The 16,511-nt window shown below is 40.3% G+C and overlaps 1 protein-coding gene across 1 annotated transcript in view; it reads left to right on the top strand.

Moving 5' to 3' along the window:
- Positions 1 to 971: 971 nt before the first annotated feature.
- The window catches only part of LOC135713374 (calpain-11-like), a 187,886-nt gene continuing 172,346 nt past the window's right edge, over positions 972 to 16,511 (top strand). Inside the window, exon 1 of the mRNA XM_065236481.1 lies at positions 972 to 2,396. The gene's annotated coding sequence lies outside the window, so the exon portion shown is untranslated. The remainder of the gene's footprint in view (positions 2,397 to 16,511) is intronic.

Genomic DNA, 16,511 nt, shown 5'->3' with positions numbered 1-16,511 from the left:
AAATGTTGGAAGCAAGTTTCCCTTCATTGTCATTGAATCTTATGACAGAAATGGGTCCCATATGATAAAGTAGAGCTACACCCTTTGCTTGGGAGTGAAGATTCCAGTTTATATAATGTACCCCTGCTCCGCACTGCTCTATCGATCTGCATAAAGCCCCAACAACTGTGCCAAATTTGGTCTGGATTTGCGAGAGAACTTACAAGTTTGTATGGGAAAAATGTAAGCGAAATGGAACAAATCTAATCTGGAGTGCAAAGCCATACACTTATTTTTTTGTGATTCCAACAGCCGAGTAGTTCTGCAATTTATTTTTCTGAGATTTAGTAAAACAATTGCCGATACTCAGCTAACAAATTAGATTTTTTTCTCAGATCTCAGTTAACAAACAAATATTTTGCAGAGATATTACCTAAAGTAAATGTGGAGGAAATCAGCATTCAGATTTTACCGAGCTAGATTTAGTGTATATGACATATTTGGAATTTCAAAATTTTGATTGAAAGTAGTAGTTCTGAATAAGCTGTTTCACTCAAATTCCATTCTTCATTTTGAACTCCCTCGGAATATACTTAAAAATACCTAATCCCCGCGATTTCTCTTCGCATCATTAATATTCATGAAATCACATTCAAAGAGGGGCTGTAAAACAAGCGCGCCCATCTCGTATCACCAGCTGATTGAGCGTTGACCTTCGATCTACGAATGTTTTCATCCTCCACGAGTGAGTAAAAAGCTACGCTAGCGGGTGCTGCTTCCGCCGTTTTCTCCCAGTTCTTCGTCGGTTCGGAGTCACTCGTTTCGGAAACTTTATGAATGAATTCACCCGCGACGGAGTACTCTGTGATCTCGCGGCCGTGTGTGCACTCACCGTCACAGCTGAGCTGACGACGGTCGGTCAGACATACCTAACGTTGGGGGAGCTTTGAGTGTCCGCCTCAGTCTTGCGGCAACGTTTGACGAGTGAACACGCGGGGTCCAATCACGTGCTTACGCGAGTCTCGATCGACACCTGGAGTGTATCGTCTCAAGAGGAGCGAAGAAAGTTGCCCAGGAACGGAGCAGAGAACAGGAATAATAATAAAACCCGTGGCCGTCGTCGATCAGCTGGTGGCTGCTGTTGTGGGGTGGAAGAGTTCTACGCGAGTGATTCTATACCTACGTGGTGAAGAAGGCTTTCGCGCGGTGTGTGATTTTCTTAATTAGCCGATGGAAAAGCAGATCGCGTGGAAGTAGTAGGAGTACTTGGAGTGTACGCTGCCTGCACCCACCGCCCAGAATGGAAGAAAGTGCGCGGGCGATTAAGTGCAAAAACGCTATTAAAAATATAAAATAAATCGAATTAAGTATGTTAAACGGCTGATAAACGGGTCGGGTGGACTTGTTTGCAGGAGATGTTTTTGCTCCGTTAATGGTTTTCGAGGAGGAAGAAATTGCCGCATTATCTTAAGAGCCTTTGGCAAGGGGGGAATAAGCAGCGAGTGGAACTACTCATAGATCGAGCCTGCAGTTGGAGCTCTTTTTATATTAAACAGATAAAACGGGACAAGAACAAGCGAATTAAATAAATATATGCGGACTGAGTACTGGCAGACAGACTTGAACCGACAGAGGGACATAAGGCGCAGCATAAATTCTGTTGGTGCAGTTAGGAGGACCGAATGCCTTCTGAATGGGTCGCTGCTGACGGGCTCAAAGTCCCGAGAAGAATCGACTGAGTAAACAATAAATAACTTGTTTGGAATATTAAAATGTTTTGCTAGTTGGGCTATCTTTACCGTAAGGTGAACGTGTAATGGCTTCTATGTGTTTCAAATACTAATTTTCCCAATCGAGTGCCGCAAGAGTAGTGTAGTGACCTCGTAAGAACGGTGGTGGAGTATTGAAGATTAGATTTTCCGCAGCTACAGAGTACTGCACGGAGCGCCAGTGGAATTTAACTCATCAGGGCCGTACTGCAGCAGTAAAACGATCAAAAGAAGAAACTGCACCCACGGGAAGAGGAAACAGTGTTGATCGTATCAGCCATCTGTGCCGTTCTTGCTCATGTAAGGTTGTTTGTGATCCTACTATACACTGATAGAAGCTCGGAAGAAAGAAGAAGAATTAGTTCTGCACCTGAGAAGGAAGATAATCTAACGATTTAACGACCTTCGAACGTGGGACCGTCCGTTGCCAGTGAAACAAGCTGCCATTGCTACCACCTTCAAAGTGTCAGAAGGAAGAGAACATCATCAATTGGTCGGCCTAATCTCGTGCCAAAGTGGATATTTTGATTGTTATCGACAAAGCAAAGCGCGCATGCGATCTCTGCACTCAGACCGAACCTGTTGATGTTGTTCCACTGTTGTTGTTGGTGTTGATGCTGAACGATCGCGCGAATCATCATTTATCAAGTGAGTGTTACAATTACAAGGTAACCACCGATCTCGTGGGAGCTTGCTCGGCCGAGGTTTGATTGAGTCGAGGTCAATGTTGAGTCTCGTTGATTATGAAGGGGGCTTACCATGTTTTCTGTTCACTCGATGCTGATGATCATGATGGGAATGCTTGTGAAATATTATCTGCAGCTGTTGTAGCGCCTGCTGATTGAGTGTAAATATTATTTAATGCAATGTATACTAATGGTAAATTAATGTTTTATGCGACCTTCTGGTTAGTGAGTAATTATGAACAATTTTATTAATCAAATTTTGCATTTCGTTTTCATATTTGAAATCATTTTGATTATTATATTAACTATCTGGAAATCTCAGGAATACTATAAAATAATAATTTAGATATTAGGTAGCGTTTTAGCTGATCATCTTTGCATACCAAATAAATTCGATTTAGATTGCAATAATATTTATTTTATTGTATTGTTGAAGTAAAAATGTTTTGAGGTTGGTTATTTTATTCTAAGTGTCTCTTTGGATTACTAAAATTTCGTACATAGAATCATAAAATCGGCATTTCTACAAATGACATGGACATTTTTGATAACTGAACTGATTGAACTGATTAACCATTTTTCGTTTAATAAAAATATCCAGCTTAATTCTTTGTCATAAGAATTGTGAGCGTATGAACAGGAGACATAGGAAATGATGCCCCATTCGTCATATGGACGTTTGGCCGATGTCTTGTTCTGCTGACACATGAACGAATTTTTATTGAGGGGTGGTTCTCTCTCACACACTTATGTACTCTTTCTCATGATATAAAATTGGTTAATAAGGTTACTACGTTTGGCAAGACCATGCTGGAGGAAGCTGGGTTCGATTTCCGGTTCGGTCAAGGAGTTTTTCGGTTTGGAAAATTTCTCGACTTCCCTGGGGATAGAGTATGATTGTACTGTGGAAGTGCATCCATAGAACACTATAAGTTAAGAGCACGCAATAAGCTAATATTCGATAAGCAATGAGCTTGAATTGTAAATAAGAAGAAGAAGAACGTTTGGGTAGAATAATTCAGGATGAACAACATAGAAATTGTTTTTCATCAACTTGTACGTGAACAATGAAAAATGAACTGTATTCGTTTCAAATTCACCTATAAGTCCTACGAACAGGTAGAACAGATGGAAGAGATTCCACTGCAAATTCGCCCTAGAGCAATATTTAGGAAGACAAACATATTTGCGCATATTAAGCAGTTAGTTTTGAAAAAAATTGTGTCTTGTATATGTTTGGTCTATGTTTTCATGTACCGTAAAACGGGTTAACGTTGATAATTTTTTGAAGTTTATTCTAAATTTGTTTCATAGCAATGCATACACACTTAAAAATACCTAATTTTACACGTGACGAAATCCATCTTTAACATAAAGGGTGAGACACACGTAAACAAACATGTCTTGTAAAATTAAGTGCTCCGAGACTGAAAAGTTCGGTACTCGACGAAAAGTACGTTTAATTGAGCTGAATTTTACGTCTATTATGACTCAATTTTATGTCAAAATTGACGCTCGTATATGTCAGTCTCAGAGCACCTAAATTTACACCAATTTTTCTAAGTGTGTATGTTTCAAATTTAATTTAAATATATTTAACGGAAAATATTTCATGTGCACAATTTGTTTAGTCTTGTATTCGAACATCATTATTTTGATTTAGGGTTACTTTGATAATGTTCGATGAATGTAGAAAAACATTCGCGAAACTCGAACAATTTAGTTCAAGAAATATTAAATTTTGAATGAGTATATAATCAGAGAACATCATAAGCAACAACAAAATAACATTGAATTTGTGATGGCTATATCGAAAGAACATTTCATAAGTGATTGTTTGAGTGCCTTTTCAAACATAAAAAAACGAGAAAATTGTTTTCAATAAGTTTGGGAAATATGTAACACATACTATACTATATAAAAACTATATACCAGGCCTTCCCAACGTTTTTAGCCCGCGGGCTAAATGTTAGAATCCATATCAGCTGGCGGGCCAGAAATTTTAATTATAATCTAGAGCCGGTTTTTACGGGGAATATTTTTAACGTTTCAACAATCACATTATCTGGTTTGGGCCAAAACTAATAAAGTTGCATACTTTATAATTATTATAATTCTAAGCAATGTGTATGCAGATCCTAGTTAAAATTACATGAGCTAACAGAAGCCAAACATTTGAAAATGTTCAAGCATGTGCATTTATTACCAACCAATCAATCGAGGTTCTTTGTCTCATTTAACAAGCATCAACAATTGCTAAACTAAATAATGAAATTAAAGGAACGATCTTCAAAATGTTTGAAAATTCATCCCTTAATTTATTCTTGTTATTTTTTAAGATAAGTAGATAAGTGATTAGTTACATATTCATATCAGAAACTGTTACCAAAATCCGCAAATATGATTCCAAGTTTTGATTCACAAAGATGAATGAGAATAGAACAACACGAGGGCCATATTCGAAGGTTTTTTACACGCTATTTGCGGGCGGCACAAAATGAGATGTACGTTGAGCAGGCCTGATCTTCAAATTATCAAGGGTAATACCGTAAACATTAACATACTATCAAAGCGACCCGGATTAGCAAAGATAACCCGTTTTACGGTAAGTGAAATTTGAGCAGTGCCTGTGGTTAATAATTTCAAAATATTATCTTTTTAAGGTTCGAAGAAGTTGTTGAACAAATGAATTGAAACAAAGGAACTTAGTGTGGCCCCTAAAAAATAGTTTCTTACATTAACTTTTAACACATTGATTTCTTGCAAATTATTTGTAGTGAACACTTCTAGAAATTTTAGAGGCGCTTGTTTTTGCGCAACTAACTAAATTGCTATCTTTTGCTGTTGATAAAATAAATATGTGTTTTTTTTCAAATGCAAATATCTCAAAAAGAGGTCAGTGGATTTTATGTTTAAGTGCATACATTTTTGTCTTCCTCCATATGTTAGTGAGTTTCAGTTCCAGTTATGCTAGGTACTATTGAGGCCATTACCACTTATTAGAAAACCTCTAGTGCTACATATATTCCACAACCAAGTCGATTGTATCACATGTCGTTCAGCATTCAAAGTATACACTATCTATAAGTGTAATAAGATTAATTACAGATAATCGAAAATAAACGTTATTTAAAAACTTATTGCTTAATATTTATTTGGCACTTTCATAAACTAGAAGTCGCCATCTTGAATTCCAAACTGGTGTCAAAAATCGATTTTTGGACCCTACACGTTGCCCCTTCCGAAAATGCCAAAATTTAAGGGTATTCGAAATTTAATCATAACGCGGAAGTCGCCATCTTGGATTCCAAAATGGCGTCAACCACCGATGTTCGGCTTCTACACGTCGTTCCCGTTCAGAGAATACCTCTATTCTAAGATATTTGATACTTTTTCACAAGCCGGAAGTCACCATCTTGTTTCCCAAATGGTGTCAATAACCGATTTCTGGCCTCTACACGTCGCTACCGTTCAGAAAATAGATAGTAAGGTATTCGACAGTTTTTCACAAACCAGAAGTCGTCATTTTGGATTCCAAAATGGCGTCAATCATCTGGCCTCTACACGTCGTTTCTGTGTGTGTGTGTATTCCCTCTAACCCCCACTGGCCGGCAGTGTTATTATAGAAGAACTCTCTCTCTCTCTCTCTCTAAAATGTCGCATTTATGGTCATTGTAGACAGCTTTAGTCCGGGAGTTAGAAAGTGATAGCTCTATTGCAGATCCAGCCACCCATTTCAGAATATCTGGAGAGTTACGTCCAGTCCGAGGCTACTTTCACTTACAATAAGCCCCGCATGTATGCATCACCGTTATCAAATGGATATTGGTCTACCAGGTTCGAAAATATTATTTTCAAACCAGCCACGTATTTTGTTTTTTTTTTTTTTAATTGTAAAATGTATTTGGACTGGCCTCCATATGTTAATTTGATCCTCCAATCTATGGGTTCCGTAATTTTGATTTTCTCTAAGCTTTGCATCTCATTTCGTGATGCACCTTTGCCGTAATACTTCCTTTAACGAACACAAATTTTCTTGCATTGTCATGGTCATCTGGGAGGAGGTTCGCGTGTAGTGCTTTCAACAGGAACAGTTCGCGACCACAAACTGCCACCCGTCAAGTCTTGGGCGTATCCAGCGAGGCACCTTTCATATAGCTCGCAATCTCCGACACCAGCGAGAGACCAGCAGCCGAGCACTTTTGCAAGCAGAAAACTTGTTGATTCACGGCAACGTTGGCCACCGAATCACCACCAAAACTCTCGACGGTCACATTATCAACACGTTCCCGGGCTAATTCACCAACCGGACCGATCTCTCAATATAACTACACGCCGAAAGTGTACCATCCGAACTCGGAGAACCGGACTCCCGGGAGGCAATGAAAATCGACACCGAACAATGGAACTGAATCTGTGTTGTATATTTTGAAGATTAGATTCAAGTTCATCCGAGCCACTCAAGGCAAACACAGGCAAAACATGATGTATCACTAAATGATAACTTTATGAACACTTGCAACTAAATTTCAGCACACAAATTAACTAATTTAAATCCAAAATGTGTTTAATTTGCTTACGAAAAATACGCAGCAAAAGAAAAACATGTCAGCTTTCAAGCGCGGCCTACTACGATCTTCCTGGCCTCTACACGTCGTTTCTGTTCCGAAAATATGTACCCATATTGTCCAGTGAACCCACTCGAAATACACTTCCAAGCGGTTCCGGGTAAATTTGCCGAATGTCGTTTGGCCGAATGCCGTTTGGGCGAATGCCGTTTGGGCGAATGCCATTTGGCCAAATGCCATTTGGTCAAATGCCATTATTGCCTACAAAGCAGCAATTACAGTGAAGCAAGCGTTTTGAAACATTCAAGAATGGGAAAATGTCTTTAGTGCCCAGAGAATTGAATGAATGTCCCACTGTGTAGCCTTCAGATTTACCGTCCTGCTCGTGTTGTTTTAGTTAGCGGAGCGTAGCGATGAGTAAGCGTCTTCTAGGTTTTTTTTTTTTTCTAAAAGAAGCTACTGAAAGAAGCTTTTAAAAAAAAGATTCTGTTAGAAGCTGTTTGAGAAACAAGCTTATAAAAGAAACTTCTAACGGAAACTTCTAAAAGAAGCATATAGAAGACGCTTCCCGTCACTGCGCTCTTCCAACTAAAAAAAAAACAAAACACGGGCACACAGTTTATGGAACATTTCATCGATCTTTTTGTTATCTGACTTTATTATACATTATCATCCGACAAAGTCATGGTCAGATTATCGGGTTTTGACAAGTTAATCCGACTGTCAGTAGACTTCTCTGACGTTTGTAAAATGCACAAGTATTAGTGCGGAACTCGGGGTAAATTATAAGTATTAGTGCAAGAAAACCTTTGAATTTACCCAAAGTTCTGCACTAATACTTGTGCAATTAACAAGCGTCAGAGAAGTCTATACTAAAAATCAAAACAAACAGACAGCATGCTTACAGCATAAATCTGAAAACTGATAGCACATTATATTCAAGTGCGTGTTAATATTTTCAATCCGGCATTTTCCGGATTAATGGGGTCCAGATTTTTAAGATTCGTGGGGAGGGGGGGGGGGGGGGTTAGTGTAGTGAATTTCAGCTATGGATCGTTATTAGGGCTGCCAATTAGGAATCCAGTAGTGTTCAAAACTTGGAAATCGACCCATTCGGCCAAATGGCTGGACACCTCCCAAGCTTGTGGTTTGGCTAAGTCCATTCCTCAGAAAACATTAAAATTTTTTTGGCTCTTTAACCACGTTATTTAAAAATATGTTATTAAAAAATGTAAAAAACACGTTAATTCGAAAATCGTTGTAAAAAACCCCTTGTAAAAAATACATTTATGCAGCAAAGGTTTGATAGGTTTTTGAAAGTTTTTTTTTTGCTTTGATTTGTTTTCCGTCGATCTTGTTTTCCGTACTGAGTACCAATGCTACCGATGGCAGGGAGGCAGCTCCCACACCTGGACCCTACCTATCTACCCATCAACTCATGGACCGGGGACCAACGGCTTTACTTCCCGTCCGAAGGAAGGCGTGATTAGAGAGCTTATGCCTCAGGAAATCCCGGTGGCGCCGACTGGGATCGAACCCAGGCTTTTTGAGGTGAGAGGTAATCACTCTAACCACTACACCATCGGCACCACTATTTGTAAGTGAATCGAACATATATTTCAAAAATATTTAGATTTTCCAGTAAAAAGTGATCATTTTTTACTCAGTTTACGCCAATGAGAGATGGTAACACGGTCCTATATATTAAAACATACAGTGATGTTAAATCCGACTAAATGTTATTAGCTTTTGTAAGCAAGAAGGACTTGCAGGTAACCAATTTAATCAATTAATAAACCCTGTATATAATATGCCCTGTGAGGCCTCAATAGTCAGTTAAGGCACGATATTACCAAGTCGGAGGTGGCCTATTCGATTCACGGACCGTTTTAGAAAATATTTTGAGTTGGAAATTTTTTCGAATTATTTGCTCATAAAGTATTATAATGCTTGCCACACAATATGCACATTCATGTTTTTATTGCAAAGGACTACTCTCAATCATAAACTATGGAAATTCATCAATGCACACCAAGTTGAGAGCAGGCTTAAATAGGCTCGATTATCATGATCAGATAAACTGATTCGCTTTTCGGCCTGTGCACACAGAAAAAAATTCTGAATTTTAACTATCGCGTAAAATCTCCCTTCGTTTAATTTTGAGCTACATTTGGCATAAACAGTGAAATCGTTTACAAGCTTGCATACAATATTGCTAATTTACGCGATATTGCGCTAAAATTTACACGAAATATCGCGTAAATTTATGCCAAATCTAGCGTTAATTTTATGTGCGCTATATCACGCAGAAATTTGCATGTATTTTTCGAACGGTGCAAGCTCAGTGGTAGAGAATCCCCCTCTCATCATCACCACCTAATAGGTTCGTTGAAGCACCCGGAAAGTTTTTAAATGAAGTTTCTTAAACATTCTCAAAGGCACCAGTCTAAATCAACAATCACAACAAAACCCCCAATTGTTTTACTACACCAGCGATACCACTTGGGATCGGTCAAGTGAAAATGATTAATTTGCGGCGCAAACGAACCGACCTAGCAGCAGAAGCAGTAGTTGGACCCGAAATTATTCTCGATGGCACTCAATCAATTGTCAGACAAGAAGCTGTTGCGGCGGCAGAAAAAAAAAGTCTGCTTCGCTAACAAGTTTACACCCGCGATAAAAAAAATCGATCTTCAACTATGTTTTTCGCACATCGAGCCGCCGACAGACCGTTCACTCATAAAGCTCGTTGGAATTCGAACGGGTCGACCTGTGTCCCACAGAAGTTGTGAGAAGATGGTTTAAGCCAGGCGTAATAAATCAATCAAAGTCAATTTATCATTCCTCGGGATCGCAGGAATTAACGTGCTCTAGAGTACAATGTCATTACTGGATGTGTAAATGGAGTATCCATATTTCTGTTTTGTGCAGTGCTTCTAATTCATCATTAGTCAAAAGAAGGAAGATGATTACTTGCATTCGCCCACGTTGCCTTATGAAGGTCGTTTCGGACTACCTGTTGACATTCGTGGGGTTGAGGAATTTTGTTTGTCTTCTGGTTTTTGCGAGGTTTCCTGGTTGGGTGGGAAGATTCATCTGACTGCTGCTTGAATTGTTTGTGTAATAAGTAGTGATTGTTTTGTGGCGTAATAATTTGTCAACTGCACACAGACATAACAAGTTTCCCAATCAACAAAAACAATGAATTTATTAGCTGTAAAAACCGTTTAGGTGGACAAAAATGCTAATCGTTTGACTGTTACAAAGAGGTTTACACCAGGGAACAGCCCACCAGCCAGTTACGGAGTTGGAGCTGTTCCTTCCTATCTCCGCGGTCGGTTCATTATTGATTTGCCTCCTTTTGTTTAGCTTACAAAAGGTTACATAACTTCAAAGGGTGTGATTAAATCGTTTCTCAGTGCCTTCCACCCAGTCAGCTAAGCTAGATACCAACCGACTCGCAGCCAAAGCCATTGATGACGTCCATTACCACTCCATTTATAACTCATTTCTGGGGACCTTTCCACGGCTGCACCGTACCCCCTGAGGGTGAAGAGGGCAATAAAAATGTGCATTATAAATCATGATTAATTGTTTGGACGCGAAAGCGTTTTGGGAGTATTGAAAGTAAATAAAGCCACGAGCACTCTCGCGACTCTGGCACTAACTGCAGGGTTCAAAGCGTTTGAACATTCGACGTCAGGCTCCGAAAAAGCGGGAGGAGTGAACCGCAACTAACAACAATGTGGAAAAAGGAGATCAAATCGAGAGCTCCAAACGGGCCGTTTTTGGTAAAGAGTGCCGCGTGCGGGCATGATGCCTTGTGACTCAGCCTGCTGTTGTGAACTATTGACCTCCACCCTGCCGCTGCTGACGCCGCTGGTGCCACTCTAGCGTCCGTGCCCATAGATAGCTCGTGCGGGTTCATTGTTGTTGTGCGCATTGAAGTCTTCCTAAGGCGGCGGCGGCGGCGGTGGTGACCGGTTCGATGATGGTTAAAAATTAATATCTATGGCGCCACTTTGAATGTGACAACACATTACTTGCTCATTGTTGGAGTGCAAAGAATTTGGGACAGAGGCTTTTATGGCTGACGATGGATTGAAATCAATGTACCTACATATTGAGCACTGTTATGTAGAACATTTTTATATTTGAAGTAACAATTGATCGCAGCTTTTTCCAAGTGTTCAATTCATATTTAGTATATGAATAGACGAATTACCTCTAACCTAGCCATGCACTCAGTTGAAACTTAAATTCAATGTAAAAAAAAAACAAATCGTGGTATGTACAACTTTTAATGGTAGAGCTGCTGTGGAAACTTTCATGTGACTTATTTCAGCTACAACCAAGCTACTGCAACATTCTGCGAAGACATTTTACTACTTGGGAAATAAAGTAATTGACTGAATTAATTAATTCATACTTCATTAAAAAAATATGAAAGTCTTACTATCGTAAATTTCGTTTCTCCAAGTAGGTAGATTATTCAACTCTTCGGATTTCTGAGCTGGGCGTCTGAGCTGCTTCGTTCAGTAAAGCATCTCCACTCGAAGAAAACATAAATAAGAAAAACCTTTTCAAAGTGCATTGCGACGTCCAACGCCAGAGCAGCTCCATCAGTGATGAGAATATTGCACATCAACAGTGACCACCCGGCGATGGATCGTTACTGTCCGTTCGTCGTAATTTTGAAATTTAAGCTAATTAACATGTTTTAGTTTCTTCCATGCACACCCTTTCTTCGGCATTGTCGCAACACAACCGAGCTATTTGGTTGCACTATACGGTTGCAGTTGCATGTTGTTTTGCTTCTCCTGGCGCTACTCTAATCTCCAAGATCGATTTATGAAATCATCGGCAGAAAGTATGCCTCACTCTTCGTGATCGATGGCGGTATGTGTGTCTATATGTTACCTCATTACCGTTCGCCAATTTTGTAATGACATAATTTTTGTTATGATTCAATCAGTCCTGCACGGTTCCGGATCATTATTGTTATTACTGCATTGCTGGCTTTATTATCGCTTACGCACTCCGAAATGGCGACCGCGCTGGCGGCAATGGCGGCAGCGGGCTGGAAGAAGAGCGAATTTCACCGCCATTCGGATGCAATTACTTTTTCTTTGTTTTTCTGCATACCTATCAAACGCAGATTCAAATAAAATGCGGTGAAAATGAATCAAAGCTCGATCAGATCAGACAGAATGAGCGTTGCAGCAACAAAAGATTGCCCGAATCAATCGATACCATGGCGGGAAGCGAAATCAATCAATTCAATCAATTCAATTGATTGTGGGCTGGGCTGTTCACTGGAGATGATCCGGTGTGGAGAACTGATGCATCTCCGTGTCAAATCGTGGATGACTTGACTGAAAAGCTGAAGTGTAGAAAGCTGTGAAAACTGACCAGCCTAGAGCATCACTTTGGGTGCTTATGCAAAGCATGATCGAATAATGTGACACCATCGATCGCAGATGATCTATTATCGCTGGAACTGGTAGACTTGACTCGGTTGCTCGAAGCAGAGAGACAAGTTTAGTTTTCACTTTTCGTCGGGTGTCAGTTGTAATTACTGCTGCTACTCGGCGTTCGTAGTCAGTCGCTCGGTCAGTGACCGATTCCGAGTAGGCCCAGAGGTGCTTCTCACATACTTACTATGCGGTTCACATGTGCCTTGTTGTTGTAAGTTTCGTCTGGCGATCTGTGGCCAGCGGAGCAGCGACAATTATAATTTTTAATTGTGGCATGCCAGTTTTGGATTTACCACGGCTTGGCACTCACCGCTTGGAACCTCCAACCGGATGGATGTGAGTTACTTTTTTTTACCGAGGCAGATCCGTAAATGGAGATTGAAGCTTGTAGATTTTTTTTCGTGGTTATTGAATAAGTGTAGCATTTCTTTGAATTGAACATATTTGATGCAGTTTTTCTCAGCGAGTTTCGTCTTTTGTTTATGAAGATGTGGTTTTTGCTGCACTCCTGATTTTTTGAGGATATCGCACTGATAATCATAAAATGGCTGCATTGTTGCATTAAAATTGCCAAACTGAAAATTTCGACAGCTCTTTTTCTTCATGTTCTACTATTACTAGCCTAAGTACTGTTTTTTATAGAGTTAATACGGTAAACCTTTACTTCCGGAGAGTTTCAGATTCCATTAAAAGCTTTTTTCAATCTATAAACGCAGAGCGTTTATCAATTTATTCAAAGTTATTATAGTCATGCGATGGAAACTGTAATATAAGATGCTAAAGACTGCTTCAGAATGTATGGACGTACCCACTTTTCAGAGACAATAAGTACACACTAACTAGCGAACTTTCACTGCCTGATGATGATCAAAATTCCAGTGCCTTCAACTCACTTCAAACATCTGCCAGTCGGCAACATTGAGCCACCACAGTCAACTGCACTCCGGGACGCATTCTTGCCGTCCGCCCTGAGGAAGCCCCTATTCCACTCATCGCAGTCGAGCCCCTCCTACCAGCAACCAGCAGTCGTCCCGGCCCTGCGTTTGAGATGGGCAAGTATGATCAACCGGCGAATATATTATCGCCTGAAAGTATCTTGGTTTCCAGCGGCCCTACTCGAACATCCTTCCTTCGTCAAGTGACATCTACCAGCTCCCAAATGCAACTACACGCTGAACCTTCCATTATTCCCGAACAGCGGAGGTCGAACATACCGATTTACTATCAGAACGTTGGCGGTATGAATGGCCTCGTGGAAGATTATCATCTGGTCGTCATGGATCACTGCTACGACATTTTAGTTTTGACCGAAACATGGCTCAATTATCGAACCATTTCAAACTATGTCTTTGGTGCTGGCTACGAAATATTTCGCTGCGATCGAAACACGAATAATAGTAGGAAAACTACTGGGGGAGGCGTCCTTATCGCAGTTAATTCCAAGCTGAAGGCAGAAGTTATCCAGGACGATTCCTGGAACAGGGTTGAACAAGTGTGGGTGGCTATTCAACTTGGTGATCGTCAATTGCTTCTCTGTGCAGTGTATATTCCTCCAGATCGAACCCGTGACTTGGAGCTTATTGACGCACATTGTCGATCCGTCTTGGCCGCTTGAGACAAAGCAGGCCCTTCCGACGAAGTTATTGTTCTTGGCGATTTTAACCTACCAGACATTGCATGGACTCCAACCCATAGTGGTTTCTTTTGTCCTGATCACGAGCGTTCATCTTTCCACGTAGGAACCATCCAGCTCCTGGACAGTTACAGTATCGCAATTCTGTCACAAATCAATGGCCTGTTGAATGAAAACAACCGGACCCTGGATCTCTGCTTTGTCAGTGCTCGTGATACAGCTCCTTTCCTCTCCACGACACCCGAACCTTTAGTCAAGGAAGTGCATCATCACCCTGTTTTAGTTATCGTGATCGAAAATAATATTGTCCATGATTTCACCAGCACTCCAAACGCTGTGTCATATGACTTCCGTAGAGCTGACCATCGCAGTATCGTCCATGTGCTGTCTAACCTAGATTGGGAGCATATTCTAGATCCTGTAGACGTCAACATTGCTGCACAAGCCTTTTCTCACGTCTTGGCATATGTCATTGACAGACACGTTTCCAAAAAGATCATCCATATCGACTTTCGCGTCCCGTGGATGACGAAAGATCTTCGCTCGTTGAAAAAAACTGAGAAGGCTGCTCTCAGAAGATTTACTAAACTCCGCACACTGCCACTGAAATGCTACTATGTCAGCAGCCATCTGGGACCATTGGTATTTCTCCTCTACTTCGACGACGTTCACCATGTTATCACAGAGCCACGATTATCGTTTGCAAACGATCTGAAAGTTTTTCTGCGCATCCGCTCACTCGCCAACTGCCATTATCTCCAAAATCAGATTGACATCTTTGCTGACTGGTGTAGTCTAAACCGACTGGTGGTCAACCCAGCTAAGCGTACAGTTATTACTTTCTCACGCAAGAAACAACCGATTATTTTCAACTATAAACTACTAGGCACGACTATCGAACGGGTGCATTGCGTGAAAGATTTAGTCGTTTTTCTAGACTCAAAGCTGACACACTCACACCATATATCGTATGTCGTCGACAAAGCGTCCAGAACGCTTGGCTTTGTTTTCAAGATTACTAAGAACTTCACAGACATTTACTGCTAGAAATCGCTCTATTGCTCTCTCGTACGATCTACGTTGGAATACTGCTCTGCAGTCTGAAGCCCAAAATACAATAATGGGGCCGAGTGAATTGAATCTGTTCAACGACGTTTTCTTCGCTTCGCGCTCCGTAAGCTGCCTTGAAGATACCCACTTCGTCTTCCAAGCTACGAGAATCGCTGCCAATTGATCAATGTCGAGCCCTTACGTATCCGAAGAGATGTTTTCAGAGCCTTAACCGTCGCCGATACTCTGCAAGAAAGAATCGACTGCGAAGCAATTCTACAACAAGTGAACATTAATGTTCAACCTCGATCACTACGCAACAGTCTTATGCTGAGACTTCCACTTCTTCGAACTAATTATAGCTTAGGGAGCGCTATTTACGGCTTGCAGCGAGTGTTCAACCGAGTAGCGTCGATGTTCGATTTCCACTTGACACGGAATATGCTTCGCCGAAGATTCTCTGCCTTTTTTGCTGACCGAAGGCGCTTGATGCCCAACAGCTAAGTGTAAAATTAACAAATAAACAAATAAACAAATACACAACTGTTAGGAATTTTATTTTTATTACATATACTGTTAAGATTAGATTAGTACAACAGATCAGGGTTCTCAATATTTGCTATCTATCGATTGTATGCTAGCTGGCACACCTTCTTCCGAACGTTCTTCATAAGCTTCAGCACAGACTTCTTGGCGTAAAGTTTGGACGTTTTCTCCCAATCCTTTTCAAACTGTTGAATGGTTTCTGCTGCTTTTCCACCAATGTCCAAAATTTATCAATTGATCGAATTTGCGGGCAAATAGGAGGATTCAAGTCCTTTGGAACGAATTTATTTATTTATTTATTTGGAGGGAAAAGCCCACACAAGGGGGCGCAAAGCCTCATCATTTCAGTACAATATGTTACATTATTGCAGGTATCGAATGTTACATTACCCGAGCAGGAACCGATAGCTAATCGATAACAAATGAATATCTTAATGTGGTATGATTCCAGATTTTGGTTTGCTTGTGGTATTAAATCTTGTTTTGATATTAATCAGTTATCGAAATATTTTGTAAAATTTCAAATGAATACCAAAATAACAAAATGTGATTTTTAAGTTTTTTAGACAATAATACCTAAAAGAGTTATTGAATTGGTGTAAGAAGACCTTCCAAATAACAAACTATGGTATTCTGGCTTCTAAAGAAGCGTCTGCTATCCGTTTGTTATTGTAAAAACTAAATTATTCAGTAGTTCGTTATTCGTAGAATATTTTTTCAGGCATTGTTTTTGGTATTTTACCTCTTATGTCAGCCTCACTAATGTCATATTTAGATTACCAGTTATGCTATTTTCATACCTG

This window comes from Ochlerotatus camptorhynchus, unplaced genomic scaffold (assembly GCF_037179485.1).
Source record: "Ochlerotatus camptorhynchus isolate MF236.1 unplaced genomic scaffold, CSIRO-AGI_Acam_v1.1 ptg000551l, whole genome shotgun sequence".
Taxonomy (NCBI): domain Eukaryota; kingdom Metazoa; phylum Arthropoda; class Insecta; order Diptera; family Culicidae; genus Ochlerotatus; species Ochlerotatus camptorhynchus.
This window is presented reverse-complemented; position numbering and strand designations above follow the sequence as displayed.